Source organism: Dasypus novemcinctus, chromosome 13 (assembly GCF_030445035.2).
Source record: "Dasypus novemcinctus isolate mDasNov1 chromosome 13, mDasNov1.1.hap2, whole genome shotgun sequence".
Classification (NCBI taxonomy): domain Eukaryota; kingdom Metazoa; phylum Chordata; class Mammalia; order Cingulata; family Dasypodidae; genus Dasypus; species Dasypus novemcinctus.
In genome coordinates, this window is record NC_080685.1 from 29437589 (window position 1) to 29446150 (window position 8562).

Consider the following 8562-nt stretch of genomic DNA (forward strand, 5'->3'; position numbering starts at 1 on the left):
ATTTAATGAAAGTTGTGAATATACATATCCAAGACACTCAACAAACTCCAAATAGGATAAGCCCAAACAGACCCATGACAAAGCATATTATACTCAAACTGTTGAATGCCAAAGACAAAGATAATTCTGAAATCCCCAAGAAAAAAACAACATGTCATATATAAGGTAGCCTCAATAAAATAAAGTCCCAATATCTCATCGGAAACTACAAAGGCACGAAAGCTTGTGGGTGACATATTTAAAGTGCTGAAAGCAAAAAAATTTCAACCAAGAAGTCTATATTCTGCAAAACTGTCTTTAAAAATCATGGAAGATGGGAAGCAGACTTGGGCCAATGGATAGGCATCTGCCTACCACATGGGAGGTCCGCAGTTCAAACCCCCGGGTCATAGGCCTCTATGACGCGTGTGGAGCTGGCCCACGCGCAGTGCTGATGCGCGCAAGGAGTGCCCTGCCACGCAGGGGTGTCCCCCGTGTAGGGGAGCCCCATGCGCAAGGAGTGCACCCCATAAGGAGAGCCGCCCAGTGCAAAAGAAAGTGCAGCCTGTCCAGGAATAGCACCGCACACACAGAGAGCTGACGCAACAAGATGACACAACAAAATGAAACACAGATTCCCGATGCCACTGATATAAGGATAGAAGTGGTCACAGAAGAACACGCAGTCAATGGACACGGAGAACAAACAACTGGGGGCGGGGGAAGGGGAGAGAAATTAAAAAAATAAAAAATATATATATGAAGAAAATAAAAATAAAAATCATGGAAGAAAAAAAGAAATTTAAAAAAATCAAGGGAAACGGACTTTGGCCCAGTGGTTAGGGCGTCCGTCTACCATATGGGAGGTCCGCGGTTCAAACCCCGGGCCTCCTTGACCCGTGTGGAGCTGGCCCATGCGCAGTGCTGATGCGCGCAAGGAGTGCCGTGCCATGCAAGGGTGTACCCCGCGTGGGGGAGCCCCACGCGCAAGGAGTGCGCCCGTGAGGAAAGCCGCCCAGCGTGAAAAGAAAGTGCAGCCTGCCCAGGAATGGCGCCGCCCACACTTCCTGTACCGCTGACGACAACAGAAGCGGACAAAGAAACAAGACGCAGCAAATAGACACCAAGAACAGACAACCGGGGGGGGGGGGGGGGGGGGGGGGGAATTAAATAAATAAATAAATCTTTAAAAAAAAAAAATCAAGGAGAGGGGAGCAGATTTAGTTCAAGCTGTTGAGCACCTGCTTCCCATGTATGCGGTCCTGGGTTCAATCCCTGGTACCTCCTGAAAACAAAACAAAAAAACATAAAAGGCCAGCTCTCACTGAGGAGTGGATGAAACTCAGTGAACACCTGCTTCCCATGTACAAGGTCCTGGGCTCAATCCCTGGTACCGCCTTTCAAAAAAAAAAAAAGTCATGGAGAGATTAACACATTCCAGATAAAACAAAAGCTGATGGACTTCATCACCACTAAAACTAAACAAGCCCCATAAAAGATGCTAGAGTTCTGTGGTTTGAAAGGACAATAGATGTAAGCCACATGAAGAAATAAAAATCTCCAGTGAAGGTAATGACATGTGTAAATACAAATGCCAGCACTAGTGCATTTTTGGTTTATAATTCAGTTTTTTACTTCCCACAGGATCTAAAAGGCAAATGCATAAAATGTAATGATATATCAGTGGTTTGTAACTTACATAAATGTGTAATTTGTGACAAGAAATACATAAAGGTGGGGACATGACAGGGCCTGTCGGGTTCCTCTGAGATCTTGCCACTTCAATAGCCTTTTTCTTGATTTAGTGCCCACTTTGTTACTTCTATCCTTTAACTGTTTTGGAGAACAAAAAATGTTTCTGCCAGTTCCTTCTCATTTTTCAAAGCTTCTCTGGAGAGAGAGCACCCTGAAGCATCTCAGTCCACCATCCTGAACTGTCAGTTGAATTTTTCTTTATAAGATTGCCAAGTCCACTCAATGGGGAAAGAACAGTCTCTTCAACAAATGGTACTGGGAGAACTGGATATCCACATATGAAAGATTAAAGGTGGCCCCTTACCTCATATCATATGCAAAATTAATTCAACATGGATCAAAGACCTAAATATAAGAATTAAAACTACAAAACCCCTAGAAGACAACATAAAGGAACATCTTCAGGACCTTTTATTAGGCAATGGAGTCTTAAGTCTTTAAACCAAAACCAAGGGCAACAGAAGAAAGAAAAAGAAGACAAATTAGACTTCATAAAAACTAAAATATCTTGTGCACAGGACATTAGCAAGAAAGTGAAAAAACAACCTACAGAATGGGAGAAAATATTGGGAAACAAAATATCCATTAAGGGTTTAAAATCCAGAATATATAAAGCACTCCTACAACTCAACAAAAAGACAAACACATTAAAAACTGGGCCAAGGACTTAAATACACATTTCTCCAAAAAAGATATACAGATGGCCAAAAAGCACAAGAGAAGACACTCAAAAGAGTTAGCCATTAAGGAAAAGTACATAAAAATCAAAATAAGATACAATTCCATTAGAATGACTATTATTAAAAAACACAATAAATGCTGTGCACTGTTGGTGGGAATATAAAACAGTGCAGGGAAACGGATTTGGCTCAAGTGACAGAGTGTCCACCTACCATATGGGAGGTCTAGGGTTCAAACCCAGGGCCTCCTGGCCCATGTGGTGAGCTGGCCCACGTGCAGTGCTGATACACGTAAGGAGTGCTGTGCCACGCAGGGGTGTCCCCCACGTAGGAGAACCCCATGCACAAGGAGTGCGCCCCAAAAGGAGAGCTGCCCCGCATGAAAAAAAGTGCAGCCTGTCCGGAGTGGCACCGCACACATGGAGAGCTGACACAGCAAGATGACGCAACAAAGAGAGACACAGATTCCCGGGCTGCCTGACAAGAATGAAAGCAGATACAAAAGAGACACAACAAATGGAACAGAGAGCAAACAATTGCAGGGGGGGCGGGGGGAGAATAAAAAAAAATCTTAAAAAAATAAAACAGTGCAGTTGCTGTGTTAAACAGTTTGGTGATTCCTCAGAAAGTTAAGTACAGAATTACCATCTGACCCAGCAATTTCACTTCTATCTGAACACCAATCTTCACAGAAGCATTTTTCACAATAGTCAAAAGAAAGCAGCATCCCAAGTATCCATCAACAAATGAATGGATAAACAACACATGCACACACAGAAATATTATTTTTCATTTGTAAAAAGGAATGATGTTCTGGTACATGGTACAACATAGATGAACCTTAAAAATATAATGTTAAATGAAATAAGACAGGCTCAAAAAGACAGATATTGTAGGATTTCACATGAAGTAATTAGAACATTCAGAGACAGTAAGTAGACTACAGAGTACCAGGGGTTGAGGTAGAGGTGAGGGAATTTAATGCTTACTGGGTACAGAATTTCTGTTTGGGGTGATGAAAAAATCTGGGTAATGGATGGTGCTGATGGTAACATAAATTGTTAATTAACACCCCTGAATTGTATAGTTGTAAGTGGTTAAAATTAGAAGTTTTATGCTTTATACAAGTTAACACAAAATTTTATTTTTAATTTGAAAAACAAAGTTGTGAGGAAAGCTCAGCTTGTGTCAGCACATAGAGATTAACAATTGTACAGATTACATGCAAAATTTCGTTTCATTCACACAAAAACCTAGTTAAATAGATAAAGCAACTACTGATTCTCATTTCTAAGATGAGGAAGCTAACACTCAGAGACTTCAAATGACTTTACCAAGGTCACATAGATGTTAAATGGCAGAACCAGGACTCCAACCTTGTTCTACCCCCAGAATAGAATAGAAGAGCCGTCTTTCTTACCCACAGGCTTCTTTTATTCAACAAATATTTCTGAATATCTTTTAAGTGACAGGCACCATGCTAGGTGCTGGAAATATAATGGCAAAAAGACATGGTATCATTTTCTTTCAGAATGCTTATAGACCACTGGGAGAGACAAGCAATATTTGCAAAATATAGTGAGTTCAAAGAAGGTGGTGTATATATAAGCCCCTTTAGGGAAGTCAGGGAATGCTTTCCAGAGGAAGGAAGGAGTATTTAAATGAGACTTGGAAGCTGATCTCAGAACTATAAGCGCTGTATCTGCTGATACATAAACTATAAGGAAAGACCCATGGCTAGATAGGAAGCCAGGGCCTAAATCACGAAGGACTATGAATACTAATTTTACCTTCTAATGATTAGAAATCATTGAAAAATTTTGAGCAGGGTAAATAGAAGAATCAGATGTCTGTGTTAGGCTACTTTGAAGACACTATGATAGAGTTTAAAGGCGACAGATTAAAAATGGAGAAGTGTAAGAGATCACTGCAATATTCCAAATAAGAGTTTTTGTGGGAACTGAATTCAGAGAATGGCTGTGGAGATACAGGAGGTATAGATTTAGAAATATTTAGGAACTACCAGATAAGGGAGAGGGAACTGACAATGAAGTCCAAAATACTGGCTTAGATGACTCAATGAATCTGACACTCACTCACCAAGATATCAAATACTAGAAAAGAAACAGATGATATTGGAAATGCTGAGTTTGAGGTTCCAATGGGATACAGAGGTGGATATGTCTAGCATACAACAGACAAACAGAAATAAGGGTATGAAGTTTAGACGTGATAATATGTTACTATACATGATTTTTTTTCAATTTCAAGTATTTACCATTTCAGTAGGAAAGAAATAATTTTATCACTATAATTTGTAAAATGCTTTAAGTTCACAAACATTTTAAGATCCCATATAATGCTTACCACATTTTATGCTTTTGAAATAAACAAATATGAGGTTTCTAATATTATAGTATGCTGGAAAATTTTAAGGCTTATTGAAAAAAATATGCATGAAGATCGGAGGATTAGGGCTGAGGAGTGTAATTTTAAAAAGGGGTAGGATATCTTATTGAAAAGATGACATTTAAGCAAAGATCTGAAGGAAGTGAATGAATTAGCCATTTGTATTTTCTTAAGAGAAACATTAGCTATTTTCCCACTTAGAGTGAATAGCAAGTGCAAAACTAAGAGTGCGACTGATGTGTTCAAGGAACAAGACAGTGTGGCTGGAATGGAGCAAGCAAAACGGAGGCTAACAGATCAAAAAGAGAAGCTGTGAGGAAGGGCAGACAATGTAAGGCCTTATATTCCCACCATAAGCACAGGTTTTTTCTCTAAGAGAAATGGGAACTCAAACAAGTTAGGAGCCTTAGCTAAAGTCACACAGCTAATAAATGGCAAGGCTAGGATTTGACCCAGGACTTCTAAGAGACTTTCTATACATGTGCTCCGTATATAACTGCCACTTGTTAGCCAACCCCGTCCCTTCCAGAAAGTCCAAATTTAATTACTCTCAAAAAGCTAACATCATAAATACCTTCTGGCTAAAAGATGCCCAAGCTCTCCAGTTAACTCTTCCAATCTTTCACAACCATAAGTAATTTATTAATCTTGATGGCTTACCTAAATCCTACTAACACTCCAGCCTATATTTTGGGAGATTACAGATTCTACTTTCCCCCAAAATAATGCAAGATCTAGAAAGCTTTGATCGGGGGCTTAAAGCATGATATTCAGGTTCAAGTAACAGTAACTTGAATTACTGTAAAAATATATACTAGCCAGGTGTGAAAAGCAACAAGAGAATGGCTCAGGAATACTGGAAACATTGTCATTTTCCTTACTAGTTTACTGGTTAATATTAGTAACAATTAAGTTCATATCTTGTCAAAGCAGTTTCTACAATTACTGTGACACTTTGAGCTTTGGGATTTAACCGTTTCATACTTCAAAAGTAACAGAACATTTATATCATTCATCGGCTCCTTTTGATACTTTAATTCAAGTGTCTTGAGAGAGTTGATGGCAATTTAAGACAAAGCCAGAAGTTAGGGGGATTTTGAGAGACACCAAACATTACCAAAGGCATCACCTAAGAAATATCTCTGATAGTTTAAACCATAATTACCCTGGGTTCACTCTTCTCCTGATTGAACGCAAAATGTTAGAATATTTCATAAATCCACAGAGAAAAGATGGACCATGAAAAGGTGTTAATTTAAAAAAGCAGTCTTTTTCAACAGAAAAGGAACTTCTTTACTTATCTTTTCCCAGGCTTAACTAAAGCCCAACTGCAACTTTGTGCCACATTGTCTGAGAAGTTGGAATTTCTCCAAGCAAGAGGTGGACAGTTTTGCACTAGGATTAGGGGGTGGGGGAGTTTTGTTTTTTTTCCCTCTCTTTCCCTCAAATTGCCTCAGAAAATGCCTGGCTATTGTGCACTGGTATGGAATGATGCAGGGCATTAAGTACTGCAAAGGGTCTAGAAAAGAAAATCCCTCAGTTCCAGTTATGGCTCAAATCTTATGATTTCTCTAGCAGTTGTTTTAATCAACCAAAGCTGGTTTGGGTTTTCTCAATGAGCCTAGCAACATGAGCCTTCTAAGCTGAGTGCAGAGAGGCTGCTTGTCAGCATGACTTCCAGTGGAGTGGCTAACATGGAATATACTCTAGAGCCTAGAAAGCAGGACAGCACAGCTGCTGTTCCCCTACACAGAAACCTCCAGCTCGGTGGGTGGGTGAGATAAGGAAGGAAGAATCAGTAAATTAAAACAAGAGGCCTCTCCAAATTATATACATATACATAAAATTCCCTGCATAAAGCTAGGATGAATCTAAAGACCCCAGACCAGTCTATCTGACAGCAAAAAAGAAAATAAGGGGAGGGGATAAGGTTTGTCCCCCGCCCCCAAAAAAGGAAGGAAAGAAAGAAAAAAAGAGCAGCATATAAGCTTCCAAATATACTTAACGGCTGTGAGGTTTAGAACAAATTCCTCACACCTCCCTCCCCCACCACCCTGTAGCCCTATGCTAAACAAGGGGGTAGGAGTTACATTGCTAGAGCTTAGATTTGATGGGCTGATCAGGGAATCAGGTTAACATTGTTTCTAGACAAGTATCTGAATGCAGCCTCTATTCTAACCCTACTGGTACTGGCTCTAAACAGGAAGTTAAGAGATATCAGTCAGGGTAGGCAAACCACAGCGTCACAAAGATGGATGCTGCTATCAGCTAGAAATCACTCTCACTTCATTGAAAATGAGAAGGAATAAAAAGCAGGACATCTATAAGCCTCACCTCTGCTCAGACAAGATCAGTAAGCCTAGAGGTCCAGCCTTCCGATTTCTGCTGATTAATACTTACCTACCTCATTCTAAACCATGATGATTATCACTGCCACCAGACTAAAAACTATATTCCTCTAAAAACTGAAGACAGCCCTACCAGATCAGCAAACCCATTAACTAATTCGTACAACTTATGTGCTTGAAAAGCCCAAGGAATGATTATCTTGATCCAGACTATCCCAAAATATTCAGGGACTGAAAAGCAGTAGTGAAAAGGAAAGAAAAAGCACCATTTTCAACAGGTGAGGGCCTTTTCTCAAAATATACTGAGCTCTTCATTGCACCACCTTTAGCACCCCCAAAGGAGCTTTCTTCCCAATCAAATACCCACAGAAATGCTATCAAGTATGCTCTGGCACCAAAATATGAATACAAATGGTTGTCAGACTTCAGGAGAGAGTTTAGATCAGCGTATCAAAGAAAGCAATAAAGTTAGAGTTAGTTCTCAATTCCCAAACAGATTAATCCTCAAAAACACACAGATTCCATGCTGCTGCCTGAAAATATCTGCACTGGCAAGAGGACTAACAGACTGGAGTACAGAGGTGGTAGGGAAGATTACTTTTCACTTTGTACCACATGCATGCATTATCTATTATTTTTTTTTAAAGAAAGTGTTTTTAAAACTACAAAACCATCAGTTTTTCTCCAACACACATCTGTTAAACCTGCATTTACTTTAGCTACTGCAAACCCAAATCTCTGTTGTATTCTGGCCTGAAAGCCTGGCTCTCTTCCTTTGCTGATAAATATTAGGTATCCCCCATCTTTCTCATTCGCAAACATACAGCCCTTCAAATAATCCTTTATCCGAAATGAGAAAGCTGGTTCTCAGGAGGCTACGTGATTCTCCAGATGTCAGCAGAGGGGAAGGCTGACGGTTCAGTTAGCATCCACATGCCACCCTCCACCAATGCCTCCGTCATCTTGTCGGGGCCAACACTATGAGCGAATATCTAGCGCATGGAGGAAGTTGATGCTAGGGAAGAGTTCAAAGAGGCTACCATACCTTTAGGAAGGGAGAAAGCTGCCCCGAGCCTGCAAACGGCACCCAAACCTCTGCCGTGAAGGAGTGGCTAGCTCTTTAGTGTAAAGCAAAAAGGCAAAAAAGTACTCTAAGTCCCGGCGTGGTTAGGAAAGGATAAGTTCTAGCTCCATCAACCCTCGGGCACTGAACTAGGAGACAGAGCTGGAGTATCCCAGAAGCCCACCTGAGGAAAAGGATACTTTGTAGCGATAGAAGTAAGTATCCACTCAGGCTGAGTCAATTCCATTCTCCTACGGGAGGGCGAGGGAACGGTGGACGACGAAATAAAGGGGTTAAGGTTCTACGCTCCTGGTCCCTTTCCTTAAAT

The 8562-nt window shown here is 40.5% G+C and overlaps 1 protein-coding gene across 2 annotated transcripts in view; it reads right to left on the bottom strand.

The window, feature by feature from the left end:
* Nucleotides 1-8562, bottom strand: part of GATAD2B (GATA zinc finger domain containing 2B) — a 97592-nt gene that overhangs the window by 88194 nt on the left and 836 nt on the right. The window contains exon 1 of one of the 2 annotated variants that reach the window (XM_071207451.1): nucleotides 8419-8555. The exons of the other annotated variant lie outside the window; for it this stretch is intronic. The gene's annotated coding sequence lies outside the window, so the exon portion shown is untranslated. Of the gene's footprint in view, nucleotides 1-8418; nucleotides 8556-8562 lie in introns of those variants that run through there. 2 annotated transcript variants of the gene reach the window in all.